The following is a 26,114-nucleotide window of genomic DNA, read 5'->3' as shown; positions in this document are numbered from 1 at the left end:
GGGGTTAGATGGGATTATACTTGAAGCAAGAATATTGTGGTTTGATGCTTTTCTTACAAACATTTACCTGTTTCATAAGTAAGGATATTTTAGTTCCAGAAGAATTCAAAAGCACAGAACAAGTGGATAATTTGTTGGCAGGAAGTATCAACAAAATCATCTGTTGTACACACACACAGACACACAGATGCAAAGAAACAACAGTCTTCAGTCAGTTTCCATCTTTCACATTCCCTCACGGGGCATCAGATCACCAGTTGATGCACAGTGGAATTGAACCCAGAACTAATAGGTACATTTTTTCCTAGACAGGTAACAATGTTCAAATGAATGATAACATATAATAGGCCGAGAAATGTATAGAGTAACTGAAGTAGTCATAGGCAATACAACAGCAATAGTTATCTTTGCATATACACCATCAGAAGTTACAGATGATCCAAAGGACAATTTTCATGACAGCCTCTTGCAAAACCTCAATGACAAAGCCATAAAAGTTAAGAGATGGACCTGGAAAGAGTGAGGGAAAGTAAGCTGCAACATCAGATAGCTAAATATTGGATATACTTAGGAAGGAGAGTGGTTGAAAGTAAGTAGTCAGCCTAAGTTCTGTAATTTGAAGATTAGATGTATGAATGTTCTGAATTGCAAAGTAGTATAATCAGTGTGAATTGGGATGGTGTTGGTGTGAAGTGTCAATGTAATAATAGATATACACGCACGTTCATTACAATCAAAAAGAAAGAGGCATGGAAATGCTATGATGAGAGGTTGCTAAATGGGGAGAGTGCATCATATAAATATGGATTACTATATGTATAACTACTATTTAAGTAGTTATACAGGCAAAAGGGCCAGTAAGGATAAGAAGGTATGAAAAGCAATTAGTACAATTGTAGCTGAAAGGCTGAAAATACCCAATGTAGTAGGAAACAAGATAATCAATCAGGTTGTTAATGTTCTTTAAACACAAGTCATTTCTGACTATAATCAAAGGCATTCTACTTGTGACCAGCTTGTCTTTTTCTCACGTGTAGGAAATTCAGAACCATTTTATCTAACAAGACATTTTTAAAATGAGAGGGTGAGATCCAAGAGATATTTCTAGCAAGTTGGGTAACAATGTAGAGCAAGTATCGGTAACCTTTTTTTTTTTGAGAAGTGGTCTGCATGAGGCATGGGTCATCATCGGGAAGGCTATACAACAACAAAACTGAAGGCAATTTTTCATTAGGCCTGCAATTCCAAAAGTTCTGTGAGCCACAGGTTGCCTATAACTGATACAGAGAAACACCCTCATTGGTCCATAATCAACCAGGAAATATTGGTATAGCATTATAATAATCAACTACAGCTAGTGCAAAAAAAGATGCTCTAGAATGGAGTAATTACATGAGCAAGAAATTGATGGATCAAGAATATAAAAGAACTACTCTGACACCTGTAGATTTTCAGTAAGTGCATGCTGTAATAATATTGTTTTAAATTGATGGCTGATTAAAGTATTGATACAAAAAATTATGGTTATTTTTTGAGACAACATATAGCAATGAGAACAAGTAAATATTTGAATGTAGTGAGTGTCTCTGTTGACTATTTTTACTAAGTCACTATATCATATGAGACAAAACTTCTGCTGCACTATTGGTAAAACTAGCCCTTCCTCACTGCTTACTTTTATAAACACATTCATAGTATTCTACTACATATGCAAAGCCATCACATCTTCAAACACATCACCATAAGCCATTCCTTTACCCACTAACCAGTGTCCAGCATCCACACATTCAAAGAAGCAAAAGAAACAATATGTCATACTAAAACTTGGAAGCATGACATAAATGGGTTTAACTGATTATTTTTCTTTTACACTCTCTTAATACAGTAAATCCTACTTTATTCTTTAGTTCTCTTCATGCTCTTTTGTTTTCTACTGAGCCTTTCTCTCCTAGCATTTGATTTCTTCCTTTTCTCTTATGGTGGGTTTGAAGTTTTTGGTTCCGATGGTAATGGAACACTACCACTTGGTGCGGTCTTTGGCTTGTGTTTCAAGCGATTTAGGCTCAATTCCAGTGGCCAAGAGAGTAGTGAGTGCTTTATACATACCAATGACAAAACACCAGCATCAGCCATGCCTACAATCTCATTTGGCTTGACAGGTTTTCTCAAGCAGAGTATATTGCCAAACATTTCAGTCACTTGTCACTGCCTGTGTGAGGTGCAAAGTTTGAAGAGTGCATTTGAAGTGCCACCAGCACAGGTGCCAGATACGCAACACTGGCATCGGTCACAACTATGATTTCACTTGGCTTAGCCGGTCTTCTCAAGCACTGTATATCGCCAAAGGTTTTGGTCACCAGTCATTGCCTCCATGAGGCCCAACATTTGAAGATTATGCTTCATTACCTCATTCCATATCTTCTTGGTCTACCTGTTCCACAGGTTCCCTCTACAGTTAGAGCTCATTTCCACCCATATACATGCATGCTGAAAATCGCCTAATTTCCCAAACCAATGCCGGCAAAATCATAACCTCCTTGGCGGGGGGGGGGGGGATAACACAGCCATATGATTTTAAAAAACAAAAACCCTTTAAAAACAGGAATCATCTGAAGCAGTTCACAACCACCAACATCAGCAGCAGTACTGTCATTGCTTTCACTTCAACCACATACACTGCCATCAACGTTATCATGACAGTTACCTTGACAGTCACTTTCACCACCACAACCAGTATAACCACTACAATACCTCCACCACACAACTAACACTATCATCAACACCACTATTACCACCATCAACACACATCACACCACTCCTGTTGCCATTATAACCACTGATACTATTTTATCCTCCACCCATACTTATCTCGATTATCGTCATCATCAACACTGTCTCTGCTTTCACCACAATCACCATCAAAACTACAGTCACCACAATCAGTTTCTTTACACAGTTGAAAATCCATTATTCGATACTCCTGGGACCGAGATTGTTGTAGATTTTTGATTTTTCTAATTTCGGAGTGTTTTATTAAAAAAAAAAATTGCATCTACAAACCAGAACAGTTTGAGGATAGAAACCAGGTCTAAACATAATAGCTTATAGACATATTCTGAATGTAGTTCTATATAAATCTTTAAGAATTTTTTTTATACTTAAGACCATCAGAAATGTTAAGATATCAGCTTCTACCCACGTTGTCATGCTTTGATTAAAAGGTTACAGCATAAATTAGATTACTTAGATAACTTTCAGCTGAAGTTGACTCAGGCCATGTCTAATTTAATAGCACTACCTGGAAGAGATACACAGTCAGTTCTGGGGAACTGTAGCCCATTCAAGCAGAGGGTTATTGTTTTCAGAGACATATCTGGGTGTGGGTGGTTTATCTGGTATTTGTTGGGGGTAGTCATCTAGGGATCGTTTGAATGCTGTGAAGTCACTTTTCTCCTTTATGTGTGTCTGGCACAATGTTGAAGTGAACAGGGCTAATTGAGGTGAAATATTTCTGTCATAGTGTTTGTGATACAACATGAACATTTCTGTAGTGGACGGATTGCACGGGGGACAAGCCTCGGATGAATTTTAAGGATGGGCAATGCTGATGGAATATTTTCCACATCATACAGATGATATAGAGCTCACAGCAGCGGTGGAGGGAGCAAAGTCTGAGCTTTTTGAGTAATTGGCTTGTCATGTCATCCTCCACAGACCTCTGCCAAGCAGCTCATTTTAAGATAGATACACGAGTAAAATTACTAATAGAGAAACGAAAATAAACTTTGGAAACAGCAACACCACCATAGGTTACGTGGAAACAATGAACGTGTTTTCAAGGGAGATAATCAAAGAACATAACATTGTAATACTTCATGTAAAGTAAATATAACAAATGAAAATTCCTTCAAGAATCCATAAACATTCCTGGATCAGTACCAAAATTTCATCATCTGTTCCTTGTGTCATTACCAACTCTTCCTACAAGTTTCAAAAAATACCGTTCACAACTTTTTGAGTTATTTTGCACACAGAAGGACAGACAGACAAACCAACACCGATGAAAACATAACCTTCTTCCTTGGCGGAGATAACAAAAACATCTTTATATGATTATTCCAGAGAATATTCACCATCTACTCAATTTCTACCTGGCATTTTGTTTAAATTTTTTGTTGAATAAAATTTATTGAAGAAAAGTCGCAATAATTATGCACCAACCTAATATATATATATATATATATATATATATATATATATATATATATATATATATAACACAATGGGCTTCTTACAGTCTTCACCTACCAAATCCACTCAGAAGGCTTTGATTGGCTCGAAGCTATAGTAAAAGGTGCCAGGCAGTGGGACTAATCCCAGAAGCATGTGTACCAAGGAGAAGCACCACTGATGCTGTAGGAGAAATACCCAGCCAAAGACAAACTTCTGTACTTGGCCTTTGTTGACATGGAGAAAGCTTTGACAGGGTTTCCCACTCCCTTATCTGGTGGTCAATACAGAAACTAGTGATAGATGAGTGGTTGGTGAAAACCGTACAAGCCACATACAGGGTTTGCCAGTAAGGTGAAGGTGAGTATAGTGATGAATTCAGGGTAGAAGCAAGGGTTCATGAAGGATCAGTCCTCAGCCCCCTCTTGTTCATCATAGTCCTCCAGGCAATACCAGAAAAATTTAAGACAGGCTGCCCCTGGGAGCTCCTTATGCTGATGACCTTGTTCTTATAGCTAAATCACTACCAGAACTAAAGAAGAAATTTCAGTTGTGGAAGCAAGGTCTAAAATCGAAGGGCCTTAGAGTTATCCCAATGAAAACCAAAGTTTCAGTAAGTAGGAAAGTAGACAAATTGCAAATCCCTTCAGGTAGACAGTCCTGCTCGCTCTGTAGGAAAGGTATAGGGAGAAATTCCATAAGATGTACCCAGTGCAAGCTATAGACACATAAGGAGTGCAGTAATATTAGAGGAAGGTTAACAGGAAAAATAGTTTTTGTGTGTTGAAGGTGCACAGGTACAATTAACATTAAAAATTTACAGAAAATAGACTCCATCAAACGTCAGGTGAGTAAGCTAGTGGTAGTGGATAGTTTCCGTTATCTAGGCGACTAAGTCAGTAGAGGAGGTGGATGCTCTGAGAATGTAGCTGTGAGAAGAAGAATAGGCTGGACAAAGTACAGAGAGCTCCTACCTCTGTTGGCAACAAAGGACCTCTGCCTCAGAGTGAAAGGCAGACTGTATGATGCCTGTGTATAAACAGATATGTTACACGGCAGTGAAACATGGGTTGTGACTACCAAGGACATGTATAGGCTTGAAAGAAATGAAGTTAGCATGCATCGCTGGATGTGCAATTTCAGAGTACATCTTGAAAGAAAAGTTGGGCATAAGAGGCATCAGATGTGGTGTGCAAGAGAGACAACTCTGCTAGTATTGTCATGTGATGCGTATGGATGAGGACAACTGTGTAAAGAAGTCCTGATCCCTAACTGCAGAGGGAACACATGGAAGAGGTAGACCCAGGAAGACATGGGATGAGATTGTGAAGCATGATCTTCAAACGTTGGGCCTCAAGGAGGCTATGACTAGTGACTAAGACCTTTGGCAATATACTATGCTTGAGAGGACGCATCATGCCAAGTGAAATCGTAGTCATGGCTGATGCCAGTGTCATGTTACTGGCACTTGTGTCAGTGCCACATAAGAGCACCTTTCAAGTGTTGGGCTTTACAAAGGCAATGTGACTGATGTTGATGTCACATAACTAGCAACTGTGCCAGAGGCAACATGGCTAATGATGGTGTTATGTAACTACTACCCAGGCCAGTGGTATATAAAAAACACCTTTCAACCGTTGGGACTCATAGATGTAATGTGGTCATTGCTGGTGTTGCATAAGTAACATCCATGCTGGTGGTAGGTAAAAATCACCTTTCAAATGTTGGGTCTCACTGCTGTATCTACAAGGAACTAGGTCAGCCTTTTCTAGGCATCAGCCTTAGTCTATTGTTGTCTGTTACTGAGGTCAAATACCATAAACATAGGGCATTGAAATTTGAAGCTCACCACCTCCTCTAGTGGTCATGTCTTGGTGAAATTTTACGATATCTAGGACATTGCTTGTTAGATTACTACTACATTATGGTTGTTCGGCCATTGTGTTTGATAGGATGTGCTTATTTAAGGCAGCTTATTTTTCCTAGTTATTCAAAATATGTAGTAGGGAATTTGAAATAGAACATTTAAAATAAAAATAAAACAGTAAAAATGTGAAGGGATTAGAAGTCAAGGAAATTATTACTTTTGGTTTCATTTGTTTTGGCACATGATGTGCTGACTCCAAAGACAATAGCATTTATATCAGTCATTTACTTTTTTCAATCAATCAATCAACTGATTGATCCAAATAGAACCATGGCTGCACCTATGAAAGTTCATAGGATCACTATAAAGAAATGATGCAAGAGCTGCGAAATTTTGCCTGCATTGATTTCAACATTTCTTATTAATAACTACATTGTTTCTTTCTAGGTAAAAGTGACATCTGATTGTTCAAAGAAGACCTCTCTTAAAAATGGACAAAAATTGTGGTGTTATCAAGTACCTGCACAAAATGGGTTTAGCCACTGACATTCATGCTGACATGGTTGCTACATTAGGGAATGACACTCTAGCTTCAACAACAGTGCAAAAGTAAGCAGCTGAATTTAGGAGAGGAAGGAAGAGTTTTCAAGATGACCCAAGGTTTGGACATCCTGCAACCGCCACCACCAAGGAAAACAGTGATTCTGTTCACCACATGGTGATGGATGACAGGCAACTGACTAGAAATCAAATAGCCAGTGTTTTAGATTATTCCATGAGAGTAGAGAATATTTTGCATATATTTACTTGGAATACAAAATACAGAGTACAGAATATAAGTGTGGATGTGTGTGTGTGTGTGTGTATGCATCTGAAAATGCACCTGAATTTCAAAGCGTGTAGTCATTTAAAAATTTTGTAATAGATTTATTCAAATACCAAAGCAGTTTTGACAATTTTTTTGCTTACCAATGGTACAAATATATAAAAGGTTTAGGAGAGTTTAAAGTTACAAAGTAAAAATTGGACAAACATGTCACTGTGTCTGTGTGTCTCTGACAACTTTCAAAAATACTTACTCACCAACTGGAAACTATTGTTTCATTCTGTGGTCACATAACCTCAATCAACTCTTGAAATTTAAAAACTTAATTAACATTAACTACAGTATCCAATTTACAAAGGAATACAGTCACAAACAGCTAGCCTTTCTGGACATTTTAATCATAAAAGAGACACTAACATTGAAACCAACATCTGTAAATCAACAGACTCAAAACTATATCTACTATTCTCTTCCTGCCACCCAAAGCATACTAAAATCAATATACTTTACAAACTTAGCAAGAAGAATTTGCCTGACTGAATCCTGAAACCTGGGACAAGTGACTACAAGAACTTAAAAATATATTACTACAAAGAAAACACCCAATTAGTTTAATCAAAAACGGAATAGAACATAAAAATGGTAGACATCCAAGAATTATGAAAAACAGGAAAACCTCGTGACACACTTAGAACTTTGTCTTATGTATCAACACACAATCCAAGGAACATGGAAGCATACAACATCATCCATCAAAATATACCTCTCCTATTGGATGATCTATGAATGAAAAAATCACTCAAAGTACTTAAAATTACCATAAAAGCCCATATAATCTGCGCCCCTGTGTAATTTAAACAGGTGATTTTCAGGATAAAATTTGTTTTAAAAAAGCTTCTACTCATGTAAAATTCGCACCTAAAAGTTTTCAGAATTGCCGATATAGCCAGAAGAAAAAGGTCTTCAATTTAGTTGTATTTAGCATAATTTCACTTACTTATAATTAGATTCTATTAAACTTCCATTAAATAAAAAAAATTCTGTTTAACAGATATCACATTGAAAGCCATTAAATTACAAAGTGTTCGTGTTGTTTATCATAAATTTTATTTTACATTTCTTGCCCATAAGAGATTATGTCCGATCTTTAGCATACTGTTGTATGTCTTCTCAAATATGTGATCACAGGAAAAATTGTTGAAAAGAATTACCAACAAAAACAAAGCTGATAAATATGCAATAGCAAATTAAGCTTGATTACCAATAAACATCAGCTTGGATGACGCTATATTCAACCGACAGAGGAAGGTGACTGATCAAACTGATTATGAAAGGTTGGAACACTGAAACATATTCTTTCCAACTGTTCCTTAGCATTGAATAGGTATACATAGAGACACGACCTGGTCCTGAAGGTTATCTTCAATGCTATGAAAAACCAAATTCATCTCAACAACACTGAGAAAAAAACCATTGAAAGAACCATCTAGAGATTTTATTACCTTCGTGCGCTGAGGTCAGTGGATCCATTTCAAGAAAAAGAACAAGAAACTTCCTGTGAGAAATGAAAAGTGGAACGACAATTTTGGGAAGTGACTGCAGATTTACGTGGGTGCCAGGCATTCTTTCCCATCCCAGTTACAGAAAAACCGGACATTTTAATGTGGTGTGAAAGAAGGAAAGTTGTAAATCTAGTCGAGTTAACGGATCCTCATGAAAATAATATGGACGCCGGGCGGGCTCGAAAGATTGACCGTTATGTAAACCTTCTCGAGAAATGTGAAGACGCAGGCTGGAAAACGGAACATTTCCCAATTGAAGCTGGATGTAGAGGGTTTGTAGGACACAGTGTGAGACGACTGCTGTTATCGTTAGGCCTAACTTATCATAAGGTAAATACCACCATGACCGATATCCAAAATACAGTGGAGAAGGCTAGCCACTGGATTTGGTTAAAAAGAGATGATGAGTGATGGCTAAAGAAATATTAAGCTTTGTTTTTAATAACCAGTTGATCTAGCAAGTGGGGCCTCATATCAGTGAGGGTGGAGGCCGGTGGGCATTGATGCCATCGAGAGGTAGGCCCTGAAACGGCGCGCATTCTTTCCGGATGACCCCATATACTCGCTGGCTTCCAGTATGCGGAGTTCTCGACTGGTAGCACTTGCATGTGCAAGTTGTTTGCAAGACATCTAAGACCTTGTGGTAGATAGCCACTGACAAACCGGAAAGACAGTTAGGCATCTTGGAAAGACAAGAGAACTGCTCGGAAAGACGAGTGGACAATAGGAAAGACTATCGACACCAGGAGAGACTGGCGAAGGCTGCGGACTTACAATCCTCACCTTTGTAATATATTGTAAAAACTACGAATGAGAATGACAGCCCCATGATTGACCGAGAGGGGAGAGTCGAGAATCAATCAAACCCAGTTGACATGGAAATCACCTTGGACACGAGTACGGCTATTCATTCGAACAGCGAACACAGTGCAAACAACTTTGGATGCAAGCTGTGCTGTAGAACCTTTGCAACTGTGAGAGGCTTGAAGATACATCAGGGAAAGACTTGTTAAAAGAAGACAGAGCAGTGTAGATCATCTAATCATAAAACACGTGGCAAATCATTCCCAGACTCAAACCACAGCAGATCGATAAATGCTACAGCAAAGACCTCTTCCCATCAGGAAACTGCAAGTCATGAGACTGGTGCATCAGATAGTACTCGGAGGAGACCAAGGGTTTTGTAGCCTGCTGCTAATGAGAAAGGAAAATATAAAGAGTTTGGAAACAAGGTATGTCGAGCTCTTTATAAAATGACAGGCTCTACAGTGGAGAAACTGGGAAAATTAACAAGCTCAATTTACGATACAGGGAAGGAATTGTTTGGAATGAAAGAGAATATCCAATTAGAGAAAGGAAAGTGTAGACCAAACAGGAGGATCAGGAAAATGAAACAGTTGAGGAAGGAAAAGACCAGCCTAAGAAAGCGATGGAAACGTGCTGCAGAAGATGAAAAACCTGGCCTCGTGCTGCTGTATAATGATTTGAAAAGGAAATGTCGTTATGTGCAACGACATATCCGCTGATATGAGCGTCAAAAGGAGAGTAAAACAACTCAGGGGCACTTTCTGAAGGACCTGTACGGGTTTACTAAGAAGCTGTTCACTGAACCGAAGAGTGATTCTTTATCGTGCACAAAAGAAGAATTGGACGCTCGTATCAAAGAAACCTACAGCGATCCGTATTGTAACCAGCCACTGCCACCTCAACATGGGCTAATTCATCTCTCAGAACCTGATATCAAATTCCAAATTGGTGACATCAGGGAGAAAGAGGTGAATAATTTTGTAAGGAAAGCTAGAGCAAAGAGTGCCCCAGGAGGTGATGGCATCTCATATAAAGTTTATAAATATTGCAATCGTCTGCGAAAGAAGCTCTTTGTCCTACTCCAACAGCTGTGGCGCAAACAGACTGTAGTAGAGGATTGGTGTAAGGCAGAAGGTATATACCTGCTGAAGGAGGCTAATGCAAAGACTTTAAAACAGTTTAGGCCGATATCCTTATTGAATGTGGAAGGCAAGATCTTTATGGGAATTCTTTCAAGGAGAACAGTGACGTATTTACAGAATAACGGGTATGTTGATGAGTCTGTTCAAAAGGCCGGAATCCCCAGGATCCCTGGATGCGTTGAACACTGTTTTTCGATTTGGAAAGCAATCCAGGATGTCAAACAGAAAAAGAGAAGTCTGAATGTGGTATGGCTTGACCTAGCTAATGCATATGGCTCAGTGCCACACAAATTACTGATAAGAGCCATGGACAACTTCCACATTCCAGACAAAGTGATCAAAATAATGAGGATGTACTATGACAGTTTCGACATGAGGTTTACAGCTGGAGATTTTACAACAGATTGGCACTGATTGGAGATTGGCATTGCTGCTGGCTGTACAATATCTGCCACATGGTTTATCTTAGTCATGGAGATGATTTTGAAAGCGGTGGATTTTTCTGAACAAATCGCCCATGTACAATCTCCTAAGAAAGCCTTCATGGATGACGTGACACTTCTAGCTACAGATAAACAAGTCATGCAGAATGCCCTCTTGAGACTAGACGAACTTGTAAGGTGGTCAAGGATGCAGTTTAGAGCAAAAAAGTCGCGTAGTCTGACATTTGTTAATGGAGTGCAGAAAGAATTTAAGTTTCGAATAGCTGAAGAAAGCATTCCAACAGTCAAAGAAGAACCTGTCAAGAGGTTGGGGCGTGTATACACTGGAACATTGTCAGATAGAAGTCGTGGAATGGAAATTATGAAACAAGCCAAGGCTGGATTATCAGCGATTGATAACTCGAAGTTACCAGATAACTATAAAATTTGGTGCTTGCAGTTCGGTTTGTTCCCACGATTTTTGTGGCCACTTTTAATATACAAGGTAGCAATGTCACAAGTTCAGATCATTGAACAAGAACGTAATGTGTTCATTAGAAAGTGGCTAGGCCTACCTTGGATGTTGAACAGTTCAGCTCTTTATCGTAAAAGAGGTTCATTGCAGTTACCACTAGCGTCAATAGTCGAAATATACAAACTAGGGAAGATACGGACGGTGATGATGCTGAGAGAATCGAAGGACACTGAAATCAGGCGTAACCCATCAGAGGTGAAAACAGCCAGGAAGTGGAAAGCAGAAGCAGAGACTGATGACATCTTGTCTTCTCTTATACACAGAGATATGGTGGGTGCAACACAGAACCATCGGAGAGGACTTAGTTTTGGTGCAAATCAGTTCAGACCGTTTGCAAGTATGATGCGGAGTGAATGCAGATCTGTTGTTAGCAACAGCGTCAAAACAAGAGAAGCAGAGAGCTTCATTCGATCTGATGTAGTTAACAAGGACAGATGAAGAGATGAGAAGAACATGTTGTTGAGAAGAAAATACGTTGAGATGAGATATGGAAGTGGACGACATCTCGGCTAAGTTTTCTGATTCGTTCATCCTATGATGTTTTGCCATCACCTACGAATCTCGTAAGATGGAACATCTCAGAGAATGACATATGCAAATGCAGAAAGGTTGGAACACTGAAACATATTCTTTCCAACTGTTCCTTAGCATTGAATAGGTATACATAGAGACACAACCTGGTCCTGAAGGTTATCTTCAATGCTATGAAAAACCAAATTCATCTCAACAACACTGAGAAAAAACCATTGAAAGAACCATCTTGAGATGTTATTACCTTCGTGCTCTCAGGTCAGCGGATCCGTTTCAAGAAAAAGAACAAGAAACTTCCTGTGAGAAATGAAAAGTAGAACGACAATTTTGGGAAGTGACTGCAGATTTACGTGAGTGCCAGGCATTCTTTCCCATCCCAGTTACGGAAAAACCGGACATTTTAATGTGGTGTGAAAGAAGGAAAGTTGTAAATCTAGTCAAGTTAACTGTTCTCCATGAAGATAATATGGACGCCACACAGGCTCGAAAGATTGACCGTTATGTAAACCTCCTCGAGAAATGTGAAGACGCAGGTTGGAAAACGGAACATTTCCCAATCAAAGTTGGATGTAGAGGGTTTGTAGGACACAGTGTGAGACGACTGCTGTTATCGTTAGGCCTAACTTATCATAAGGTAAATACCACCATGACCGATATCCAAAATACAGTGGAGAAGGCTAGCCACTGGATTTGGTTAAAAAGAGACGATGAGCGATGGCTAAAGAAATATTGAGCTTTGTTTTTAATAACCAGTTGATCTAGCAAGTGGGGCATCATATCAGGGGGGGCTGGTGGGCATTGATGCTGTCGAGAAGTAGGCCCCGAAACGGCGCGCATTCTCTCCTGATGACCCCATATACTTGCTGGCTTCCGGTATGCGGAGTTCTCACAGTGGAGAAGGCTAGCCACTGGATTTGGTTAAAAAGAGACGATGAGCGATGGCTAAAGAAATATTGAGCTTTGTTTTTAATAACCAGTTGATCTAGCAAGTGGGGCATCATATCAGGGAGGGCTGGTGGGCATTGATGCTGTCGAGAAGTAGGCCCCGAAACGGCGCGCATTCTCTCCTGATGACCCCATATACTTGCTGGCTTCCGGTATGCGGAGTTCTCGACTGGTAGCACTTGCATGTGCGAGTTGTTTGCAAGACATCTGCCTATTCTTGTCAGAACCTTTGATATGGGAGTATCGAAATTTTAATCCCTTTCACACTTATAGAATATCAAGCAAACTTAAAAATTTGTCATTACCATTATTGTCAGTATGAGCAGAACTTATGAATTGTTTACTGTGAAGGAGAAATTAAATATGTGCAATGGATTGCGATAGGTAGAAACTCCAAGTATTGTAAAATATGGCCCAGACTGTGTTTACTAGCATTGAAAATTAGACTTCAAAAACTAGTTAACCATTTAATAGTTGTAGTAAATTTATTCAGAAAATGTAAGCATTATACCATCCAGCATAAATAAAAGTCAACTTCATTATGCATATTTAAGCCATTATTTTTTCTGTAAAAACCTATTCTGACATTAAATGAGTCAATTTCTGATACAAATTTTTATGTCTTGTATGTCTTTTTCAATAAAAAAAAGTTTCAAAAAATTCCAGAAATGATCTACTCATGTAATTTATGCACCCGCTAAAGTCTATTTTTATTTTGCAAGAAAAAAGTGCGTAAATTACATGGGTTTTTATGGTATTAAAAGTAAAAGACAACCCATATCCCTAAAAAAAAAAAGTTTCTATGGATCCATTAGGCAAAATAGGTCACCCTCATTGCAAGAAAATAGCTGAATGCCTATCTCATATCAGTGTTTTCAAATATAAAGGTTTACAGAGAACAGAATGGGATAGCAAAAAATGAAAATAGAGGGGTGATAGTGAAATATGTGTGTGTGTGTGTGTGTGTGTATATATATATATATATATATATATATATATATATATATATATATATATATATATATATATATATATATATATATAAGAAATTATGAATAAAGAGAGAAATATACTATGATGAAATTTATTTTACCTTTGGATATTCTTATTAAACAACAATTGTAATTGTTTTGCAGCTTAATAAGCATGCATAGATAATTTATTTTATTATATTTTATAACAAATAAATTATTTACATGTCTACATTAATATATATCCAATTTTTAAATTAATGCAGATATTAAGCTTGCTCATTAGATTAAAAGGATTCCATGTTTAAAATAATAACTCTGTAAAACAATTGTTGTTAAATAAGTATATCCAATAGTAAAATAAATTTCATATTTATGATTTTACTAGCAGTCTAACCCGACGTTGTCCGGGTGTGACTTATTACGCCATCTACGATAAATCTTGCTAGGTGAAAATCAACTAAAAAAGAAAGCCTTACAACAAAAAAACACTTATGATGTTAATATGTTCATAATTCAAAAGACGATGAAATTAATAGGGAAAGTGTGAAGGCTGTTTTGTGTAACATTATTAAGCATACGTAAATTTCTTCCGTGTAATGTAAATGTGCATACCCGTCAGAGTGTAAGTATCTTGAGAGAAAAGCTGAACATAAGAAGCGTCAGTAGTGGTGTGCAAGAGAGACGATTGCGCTGGTTTGGACATGTGGTGAGAATGAATGAGGATAGCTGCGTGAAAAAGTGCCACTCCCTAACAGTTGAGGGAACCCGTGGAAGAGGTAGGCCCAGGAAGACCTGGGCTGAGGTGGTGAGGCAAGACCTTCGAACATTGGGCCTCACCGAGGCGATGACTACTGACCGAGACCTTTGGAAATGTGCTGTGCGTGAGAAGACCCGGCAAGCCAAGTGAGATCGTTGCCAGTGCCCCTGGACTGGTTCTTGTGCGGGTGGCACATAAGATGTACCATCCTGAGCGTGACCGTTGCCAGTACTGCCTGACTGGCCTTGTAGGGTTTTCGAGCGAGATCGTTGCCAGTGCCTCTGGACTGGCTCTTGTGTGGGTGGCACATAAAAGACACCATTTCGAGCGTGGCCGTTTTCGTGCGAGTGACACGTAAAAGCACCCACTACACTCTCTGAGTGGTTGGCGTTAGGAAGGGCATCCAGCTGTAGAAACTCTGCCAAATTAGATTGGAGCCTGGTGTAGCCATCCGGTTGCACCAGTACTCAGTCAAATCGTCCAACCCATGCTAGCATGGAAAGCGGACGTTAAACGATGATGATGATGATGATGATGATGATAAAGCCCCAACAGAGAATGGACATTACAAGGACAGACAACACAAAATGTGAGGTACATGTAACAAATGTAATTTTTCTATCCATAAAGAAATCATATGAATAATGACCTAAGCTGAAATTAATTAGTCTGTCCATAAAGAAATTGTATGACGATGAATTATGCTGAAATGAATTTGTTTTTTGGAGAGAAATTGTACAAATAATGAACTATGCTGAAATCAATTTGTCTCTCCATAGAGAAATCGTATGACTGTGAACTATGCTGAAATTAATGTCTCTACTGACCGAGACCTTTGGAAATGTGTTGTGCGTGAGAAGACCCGGCAAGCCAAGTAAGATCGTTGCCAGTGCCCCTAGACTGGCTCTTGTGCGGGTGGCACATGAGATGCACCATTTTGAGCGTGGCCGTTGCCAGTACCGCCTGACTGGCTCCCGTAGGATTTTCGAGTGAGATCGTTGCCAGTGCCCCTGGACTGGCTTGTGCGGGTGGCACATAAAAGACACCATTTCGAGCGTGGCCGTTTTCGTGCGGGTGACACGTAAAAGCACCCACTACACTCTCTGAGTGGTTGGCGTTAGGAAGGGCATCCAGCTGTAGAAACTCTGCCAAATTAGATTGGAGCCTGGTGTTGCCATCCGATTTCACCAGTCCTCAGTCAAATCGTCCAACCCATGCTAGCATGGAAATCGGACGTTAAACGATGATGATGATGATGATGATTGAAAGTTTGTATGACAAAGGAACTAACCTGAAATTTATTTGTCTCTCTGTAGCTGAAATTAAGTTTTCTATCCATTGAGAAAGTGTAGGACAAATGAATTAAGCTAAAATACATGTCTGTCCATAGAGAATTTGTATGACTAACAAACTAAGCTGAAATTAATTTGGCTATGGCTGCCCACAGAGAATTCTTATGACTAATGAACTAAGCTGAAATGAATTTGCGTATCCATAGAAAGTTTGTATGACTAATGAACTTAATGAAATTAAATGTTCCCTCCAAAGAGAATTCATATGACTAAGGTAAAATTAATTTATTTATCCATACAGAAACCATCTGACTTATCTATAGAGAAATCGTATGGCTAACAAAATAAATTTAAATTAATTTGTCTGTCCACAGAGAAATCATACGGCTTTGAACTAAGCTAAAATTTATTTGTTCATCCATACACAAATTCTATGACTTTTAACTAAACTGAAAATTACTTCTCTACCCATAGAGAATTCGTATGACTAACAAACTATGAAATTAATTGGTTAATCCATAGAGAAACTGCATGACTATGAACGAATCTGAAATTTAATTTTATTCATTTTTCCATAGAGAAATCACACAACTAACTGAAATTAATTTGTCTCTTCATAGAGATTTCATATGACTAATGAACTAAGCTGAAGTTCTCTTGTCTATCCATAGAGAATTTGTATGACTAACAAACTAAGCTGAAATTTATGTCTATCCATACAGGAATCATATGACTGTATACTAAGCAGAAATTTAATTTGTCTATCTATGGAGAAATCGTATAACTAACAAACTGAACTGAAATTAATTTGTCTATCCATAGAAAAATTGCTTGGCTATGAACTAAGCTGAAATTAATTTTTCTATCCAGAGAGAAATCATAGGACTGTGATCTAAGCAGAAGTTTAATTTATCTATCCATAGGGAAATCATATGACTAATGAACTAAGCTGAAATTAATTTGTCTATCCACAGAGAAAATTTACAATTAACGAACAAACCTGGAGTTAAGTTTCCTACCCATAGAGAAATTGTTTGACTATGAACTAAGCTGTAATGAGTTTGTTTATCCACAGAAAAATTGTATGACTAATGAGCTATACTGAAATTAATATGTCTATCCATAAATAAACTAATCTGAAATTAATTTGTTTATCCATAGAGAAATCATATGACTAACGAACTAAGCTGAAATTAATTTGTTTATCCATAGAGAAATCGTATGACTAACAAACTAAGCTGAAATTACTTTGTCTATCTATTGAGAAACTGTGCGAATACAAACCAAGCTGAAATTAATTTGTCTATCCATAGAGAAATTTTTCTACAACAAAATAAGCCAAAATATAATTTGTCTATCCACAGAGAAATCATACGACTAATGAACTAAGCTGAAATTAGTCTGTCTTTCCATAGAGAAATTGTACAACTATGAACTATGCTAAAATCAATTTGTCTATCCTTAGAGAAACTGTACAGCTAATGAACTATGCTGAAATTAATTTGTCTCTCCATGGAGAAATCATACAGCTATGAACTGTGCTGAAATTAATTTGTCTATTCATAGAGAAATCATAGAAGTATGAAACTGAGCTGAAATTTATTATCCTATCTATAGCTGAAATTAATTTGTCCATCCATACAGAATTTGTATGAGTAATGAACTAAGCTGAAATGAATTTGTGTCTCCATTGAGAGTGTGTATGACTAAGGAACTAAGCTGAAATTAATTTGCTGCCATGTAGCATATCTGTTTATACACAGGCATCATACAGTCTGCCTTTCACTCTGAAGGAGAAGTCCATTGTTGCCAACAGAGGTAGGAGCTCACTATACTTTGTCCAGCCTATTCTTATTCTCACAGCTACACTCTCAGAGCATCCACCTCCACTACTGATTTGGTCACATAGATAACGGAAACTATCCACTACCACTAGCTTACCCACCTGGCGTTTGATGGGGTCTATTTTCTGTACATTTTTAGTGTTAATTGTACCTGTGCACCTTCCACACACAAAAACTATTTTTCCTGTTAACCTTTCCTCTGATATTGCTGCACCTCTTAGCTGTCCATACCTTACACCAAGTACATATGCCTTTTCTACAGATTGAGCAGGGCCATCAACCTTAAGAGATTTGTGATTTGTCTGCTTTCCTACTCATTATGAGTTTGTTTTTTGTTAGTTTAACTCTCAGGCCCTTTGATTCTAGACCTTGCTTCCACACCTGAAATTTCTTCTTTAGTTCTGGTAATGATTCAGCTATAAGAGCAAGGTCATCAGCATAGAGGAGCTCTCAGAGGCAGCCCGTCTTAAATTCTTCTGTTATTTCCTGGAGGACTATGATGAACAAGAGGAGGCTGAGGACTGATCCTTGGTGAACCCCTACTTCTGCCCTGAATTCATCTCTATACTCATTGCCAACCTTTACCTTACTGACAGTACATGGCTTGTACTGCTCTCGTCAACCACTCATCTATCCCTAGCTTCTGCATTGACCACCAGATAAGGGATCAGGGGACTGTCAATGGCTTTCTCCATGTCAAGAAAAGCCAGGTGTAGAGGTTCATTATAGACTAAATATTTCCCGTGCCATTGCCTAACGAGAAATATAGCATCAATCATGCTCCTGTCTGGCACAAATCCAAACTGCATCTCATCTACACTAACTCTGTCCCTAATTTAAGCACCTCAGCGGTAACTCCTGATGGACCAGAGGCTTCCCTGTCTTCATATCTCCAATTGCTTATCTACCAAGGAACTGTCAATTTGGGTAGCTGGTCATTCAGTTAGTAGCACATTTGGCAAACTCTCCTTCTCCCATTCATTCTCCACACGCACACACACACACACACACACACACACACACACACACACGAATGAGTGGGCAAACAAAAGTGGCACTGAACACATTTGGTTGCAGTTATATGTATATATTTTAATAAGAGTTTGACTTGGCTTCATTTGACTTAAAGTTACATGGGCTCATAGGACGAACCCATCTCTTCAGATATCTAGAAGAGCCTAAATGGATATCATGTGAGCTATCAAATGCAACGAACTGTTGTTGAATACACTATACTGCAGCTTGCCGCCAAAATGGCAACAGCTCCTTGCCAACATACTGTCTGAGAATGTGGGCTTAAGAATAAAGTAAATAACTGATGTTGCTTCTGCAGTACTTACACCATATGACTTGAGCTTACCAACAGAGGCCCAACATCTAGAAGCCATCTTGATTTTTCTCAAATCCCTTTACTTTCTTCTAGATATCTGATGAGAGGGTTTCATTATATTAGCCCTCGAAAATGAGATGGAGCTGAGTCAAGCTATTACCAATATATATATATATATATATATATATATATATATATATATATAGAGAGAGAGAGAGAGTGTGTGTGTATATCAGTTTGTGTGCTTCTGTTTGTCTCCACCATCACTTGACAACTGATAATGGTTTATTTATGTTCCACTAACTTAGTGGTTTAGTAAAATAGACTGATATAATAAGTACTAGCCTTTAAATAAAAAATAAACTCAAAGATCAATTTGTTTGGCTAAATTCTCTAAAGCAGTGCCTTAGCATGGCTTGTAGTTCAATTATTGAAACAAGTGAAAGATGAAGAGATGCAACTGTTTCAGTATATTAATTTGGGAAAAAATATTTTTTCCACAATATGAAAGCATGTACTATATCAACATTTTCATTACTGGAATCAAATAAGTAGATAGTTTGATTTTACAAACTAGATGAAGGCGTACATTACACTGACACAACCATTAAAAAATAATACAAAACACAAATATGTAGAAACATATGCCTGAATATATATATATATATATATATATATATATATATATAAATTTAAGTCACAATATATGGATTCAACTAATCCAGTAGTACTCATGAAAAATGCTCCTTAATGTATCATTCTGCAAAACACATAGAATGTGCAGAACAATACAAAATAAAAATATAAGGAATGTATCTTTTCTATAAAAGGCAGATTTTTCTGTGTGTGTGTGTGTATGTTGAAAATTCATACATTTACACAATTCCAAATTTCTTGAATGAAAGAATCGGAATTAATATTCTAAATACCATACCTTAGGTCACAGCGTCATTTTTTCTGTCAAAATAACACGCAATTATGAATAAAATCCATTAAACTACACAAAATAACATTTTCCCCCTAATAGAATCTAATTTCCTCTTTCTACTACCTTTACAAATCCTTTCGTCTCCTACTTTCTCTTCTGAACCTTTACAAACGATCCAACAACAAATACAAAAAGAAAGAAAGGAAAAACACTGACAGTAAAAGAAAACTCTTTCAGTATCAAAACTGAAACAATCACATTTCCATACTATAATAACAGATACTTTCACTTTAATGGTTTCATTTTCATATTTCGAACTCCGTCCTTCACCATGATAACAAAAAAAAAAAAAAAAGCCACACATCTTTCTCAAATACGATCGACAAACATTTATTCCCTACAAACTGGGAGTATTTTGGAAAATCTTTTCGTAAATATTCGAATAAACCCCCTCACGATTACTTACCTAACCCTGACCCTAACATTGTAGTGAAAATTGTGCGGGTGTTAATCTGAAAATTTAACAATCTTTTTTAAAGCACATTTACTTACTAACATTTTTTTATTTTCAATTTTTCCCACAAGGGCGGATTGGGGCAGGTGGACAATAGTCGATTATATTGACCCCTGTGTTCAACTGGTACTTATTTTTTACTTACCAAAAGGGCGAAAGGCAAAGTCGACTTCGGTGGAATTTAAACTCAGAATGTTGAGATGGGCACAAACCTCCCGTCGCGACACTGATTCTGCAGAACAGGGCTGAGTGTGAAAACCAACTTTAAAGTGTAAATATAGATGTTTTTCAATACACACTCATACATACATACGTACACATACACACATACATACAAATAAACACATACATACAAATACCTGTCACTCTCTTCCAAATACGATCAACAGTTAAACATTTATTCCCTACAAACTGAATTTTTGGAATATCTTTTTTAAAACGCATTTACTTACTACAATATATATATAGAGAGAGACACAATACACATTAATACACACATACATACAAATACCTGTCAGTTTTTTTAAAATTTACTGTGTGTGTGTGTGTGTGTGTGTGTGTGTGTGCATGCGTGCGTGCGTGTTGCCCATCTTAATATATAATGCTGAAGTTCTGTATCTGTGTGAAGCCTTTTAAAAAGTTTAGAGAAATCAACATTTTTCCACTTTTTCGTACAAATTTTTACATCAATGGAATTTTCTTGATTTGAACTTTCCACTGCAGTAATTAGATTTTTTAAATTCTGTTTACTTTGTGTGATTTAAGGGAGATTTGGCTGTTGTTTCTAGCAACTTTTATATTTCTTCCCTTCTATCTGGAACATCGTTCTTACACATCGATCACGCGCTCAATATACAATATAGAGGGTAAGAGTAAAAGAGGGAGAGAGAGAGAGAAAGTGATACATACAAAGTCATATATTAACTTGCTTTAAGACTATTCTTTCCTTCTACCTAGAGACACAGAATACACATTAATACACACACACATACATACAAATACCTGTCATTTCTTTTTTTTAGTGTGTGTGTGTGTGTGTGTTGTCCATCTTAATATATAATGCTGAAGTTGTGTATCAGTGTGAAGCCTTTTTAAAAGTTTATAGAAATCAACATTTTCCATTTTTTCGTAAAAATTTTTACATCAATGGAATTTTCTCCATGTCAACTTTCGAGTGCAGTAATTACATTTTTTAAATTCCGTTTACTTTGTGTGATTTAAGGGAGATTTGGCTGTTGTTTCTAGCAACTTTTATATTTCTTTCCTTCTACCTGTACCCGCGTTCTTACACATCGATCACGCGCTCAACATATAATATACAGAGTAAGAGTAAAAGAGGAAGAGAGAGAGAGAGAGAGAGAGAGAGAGAGAGAGAGAGAAAGTGATACATACAAAGTCATAGATTAACTTGCTTTAAGACTATTCTTTCCTTCTACCTTTTCACTCTTACTTCATTCTTCTTCATCTCTCCCATTTAATAGCTTTCTTCTATCCCTCTACCCCTAACATATTTTTCATTACATAGAAACGTAAAAACACACACAACTACACATATATGATCTGTGACAAAATACACAGAAACACACATACACATCAACATTATAGATATAAGATTTAGTTTCTGTGTGTTTCTTATATAAACACGCGCACGCATTGCTATTTTATAACTGTCTTCTGTTCTCCCTTCCTCTCTTTCTCTCTCTTCATTGCTCTCGTTCTCTATTCCTTTCTCCCATTCTCTTTCTCTCTCTTTTCCTCTTTCCTTATTTTCTCTCACTCTCTCAAATGCATACATGCGCACATACACACAAGCATTCACTACAATATAACTCATGTTCGTCAATGTTTTGTAAATATACAAACTACGGAGCTTATGGACAACACATTGCAAATCAGTGAACTTCATTACAAAGAAGAGAGCTTGCTGGGGAAAGAAAGCAACCGGTTTAAAAAGTCAACTTTAGACTGCAGCAATTCACCACATTCCAGAAGCTACTTTGAACATAATGCAAAATGGTGCATCAACATCTACTGCCCAATCTGATAGAATTCTGGCTGAATTGTGTAGCAACAGATCACCAGCAATTGCTTCATCAGAAATTGCCGTCCTACCTCCTGCGAAAAGGGATTACCCTGCCAAGTATAATCAAGGCAGCGCAAAAAGTTGTTTTGCACAAGCATTTGTATAACCAATTATCATCATCATCATCATCATCATCATCATCATCGTTTAACGTCCGCTTTCCATGCTAGCATGGGTTGGACGATTTGACTGAGGACTGGTGCAACCGGATGGCTACACCAGGCTCCAATCTAATTTGGCAGAGTTTCTACAGCTGGATGCCCTTCCTAACGCCAACCACTCAGAGAGTGTAGTGGGTGCTTTTACGTGTCACCCGCACGAAAACGGCCACGCTCGAAATGGTGTCTTTTATGTGCCACCCGCACAAGAGCCAGTCCAGGGGCACTGGCAACGATCTCGCTCGAAAACCCTACAAGGCCAGTCAGGCGGTACTGGCAACGGTCATGCTCAGGATGGTACATCTTATGTGCCACCCGCACAAGAGCCAGTCCAGGGGCACGGGCAACGATCTCACTTGGCTTGCCGGGTCTTCTCACGCACAGCACATTTCCAAAGGTCTCGGTCAGTAGTCATCGCCTCGGTGAGGCCCAATGTTCGAAGGTCTTGCCTCACCACCTCAGCCCAGGTCTTCCTGGGCCTACCTCTTCCACGGGTTCCCTCAACTGTTAGGGAGTGGCACTTTTTCACACAGCTATCCTCATGCCTAAATAAATTCTTTTTGGACAGACATGAATGCCAGCTTAGTTTGTTTCTCTTATAATTTCTCAATGGTTAGACAAATTAATTTCAGCTATGGATAAACAATGAAATTTCTGGTTAGTTCCTTAGTCATAGAAACTCTTGATGGGGATACAAAGGAATTTCAGCTTAGTTCATTAGTCATACAAACTCTTTATGGAGAAACAAATTAATTTCAGATTAGTTTGTTAGTTATACAATTCCTCTATGGATAGATCAATTCATTTCAGCTTAATCCATTAGTCATACAATTCCTCTATGGATAGACAAATTAATTTCAGCTTAGCTTGTATGATTTCATGTGATTTCTTGATGGATAGACAACTTAATTTTAGTTTAGTTCGTTAGTCATGTGATTTCTTTATGAATAGACAAATTAAATTTCTGCCTAGTACATAATCATACGATTTCTGTATGGATAGACAAATTAACTTTGTTTGTTAGTCATGCGAATTCTTTATGGATAGAGAAATTAATTTCAGCTTAGTTTGTCAGTTATATGATTTCTCTGTGGATAGAGATATTAATTTTAGCACAGTTTATTAGCCATATGAATTCTCTATAGATAGACAATTTAATTCCAGCTCAGTTCGTTAGTTATCCTAATTCTGTATGGATAGACAAATTAATTTCAGTAATGGATAGACAAATAAATTTCAGGCTACTTGGTTAGTCCAATGAATTCTCTATGGACAGACAAATTAATTTCAGCTTAGTTTGTCAGTTATATGATTTCTCTTTGGATAGAGATATTAATTTTAGCACAGTTTATTATCCATAGGAATTCTCTATAGATAGACAATTTAATTCCAGCTCAGTTCGTTAGTTATCCTAATTCTGTATGGATAGACAAATTAATTTCAGTAATGGATAGACAAATAAATTTCAGGCTACTTGGTTAGTCCAATGAATTCTCTATGGACAGACAAATTAATTTCAGCTTAGTTTGTCAGTTATATGATTTCTCTTTGGATAGAGATATTAATTTTAGCACAGTTTATTATCCATAGGAATTCTCTATAGATAGACAATTTAATTCCAGCTCAGTTCGTTAGTTATCCTAATTCTGTATGGATAGACAAATTAATTTCAGTAATGGATAGACAAATTAATTTCAGTAATGGATAGACAAATAAATTTCAGGCTACTTGGTTAGTCCAATGAATTCTCTATGGACAGACAAATTAATTTCAGCTCAGTTTGTCAGTTATATGATTTCTCTGTGGATAGAGATATTAATTTTAGCACAGTTTATTAGCCATATGAATTCTCTATAGATAGACAATTTAATTCCAGCTCAGTTCGTTAGTTATCCTAATTCTGTATGGATAGACAAATTAATTTCAGTAATGGATAGACAAATAAATTTCAGGCTACTTGGTTAGTCCAATGAATTCTCTATGGACAGACAAATTAATTTCAGCTTAGTTTGTCAGTTATATGATTTCTCTGTGGATAGAGATATTAATTTTAGCACAGTTTATTAGCCATATGAATTCTCTATAGATAGACAATTTAATTCCAGCTCAGTTCGTTAGTTATCCTAATTCTGTATGGATAGACAAATTAATTTCAGTAATGGATAGACAAATAAATTTCAGGCTACTTGGTTAGTCCAATGAATTCTCTATGGACAGACAAATTAATTTCAGCTTAGTTTGTCAGTTATATGATTTCTCTGTGGATAGAGATATTAATTTTAGCACAGTTTATTAGCCATATGAATTCTCTATAGATAGACAATTTAATTCCAGCTCAGTTCATTAGTTATCCTAATTCTGTATGGATAGACAAATTAATTTCAGTAATGGATAGACAAATAAATTTCAGGCTACTTGGTTAGTCCAATGAATTCTCTATGGACAGACAAATTAATTTCAGCTTAGTTTGTCAGTTATATGATTTCTCTGTGGATAGAGATATTAATTTTAGCACAGTTTATTAGCCATATGAATTCTCTATAGATAGACAATTTAATTCCAGCTCAGTTCGTTAGTTATCCTAATTCTGTATGGATAGACAAATTAATTTCAGTAATGGATAGACAAATAAATTTCAGGCTACTTGGTTAGTCCAATGAATTCTCTATGGACAGACAAATTAATTTCAGCTTAGTTTGTCAGTTATATGATTTCTCTGTGGATAGAGATATTAATTTTAGCACAGTTTATTAGCCATATGAATTCTCTATAGATAGACAATTTAATTCCAGCTCAGTTCGTTAGTTATCCTAATTCTGTATGGATAGACAAATTAATTTCAGTAATGGATAGACAAATAAATTTCAGGCTACTTGGTTAGTCCAATGTATTCTCTATGGACAGAAAAATTAATTTCAGCTTAGTTTGTCAGTTATATGATTTCTCTGTGGATAGAGATATTAATTTTAGCACAGTTTATTAGCCATATGAATTCTCTATAGATAGACAATTTAATTCCAGCTCAGTTCGTTAGTTATCCTAATTCTGTATGGATAGACAAATTAATTTCAGTAATGGATAGACAAATAAATTTCAGGCTACTTGGTTAGTCCAATGAATTCTCTATGGACAGACAAATTAATTTCAGCTTAGTTTGTCAGTTATATGATTTCTCTGTGGATAGAGATATTAATTTTAGCACAGTTTATTAGCCATATGAATTCTCTATAGATAGACAATTTAATTCCAGCTCAGTTCGTTAGTTATCCTAATTCTGTATGGATAGACAAATTAATTTCAGTAATGGATAGACAAATAAATTTCAGGCTACTTGGTTAGTCCAATGAATTCTCTATGGACAGACAAA

At 37.1% G+C, this 26,114-nt stretch overlaps 1 protein-coding gene across 2 annotated transcripts in view; it reads right to left on the bottom strand.

The window, feature by feature from the left end:
- The window catches only part of LOC106878777 (general transcription factor 3C polypeptide 3), a 551,001-nt gene that overhangs the window by 313,401 nt on the left and 211,486 nt on the right, over positions 1 to 26,114 (bottom strand). The window lies entirely within an intron of this gene.

This window comes from Octopus bimaculoides, chromosome 10 (genome assembly GCF_046866305.1).
Source record: "Octopus bimaculoides isolate indiv1 chromosome 10, ASM4686630v1, whole genome shotgun sequence".
Lineage (NCBI taxonomy): Eukaryota > Metazoa > Mollusca > Cephalopoda > Octopoda > Octopodidae > Octopus > Octopus bimaculoides.
Note: the sequence above shows the minus strand (reverse complement) of the source record. Positions and strands in the feature narration are given on the sequence as shown.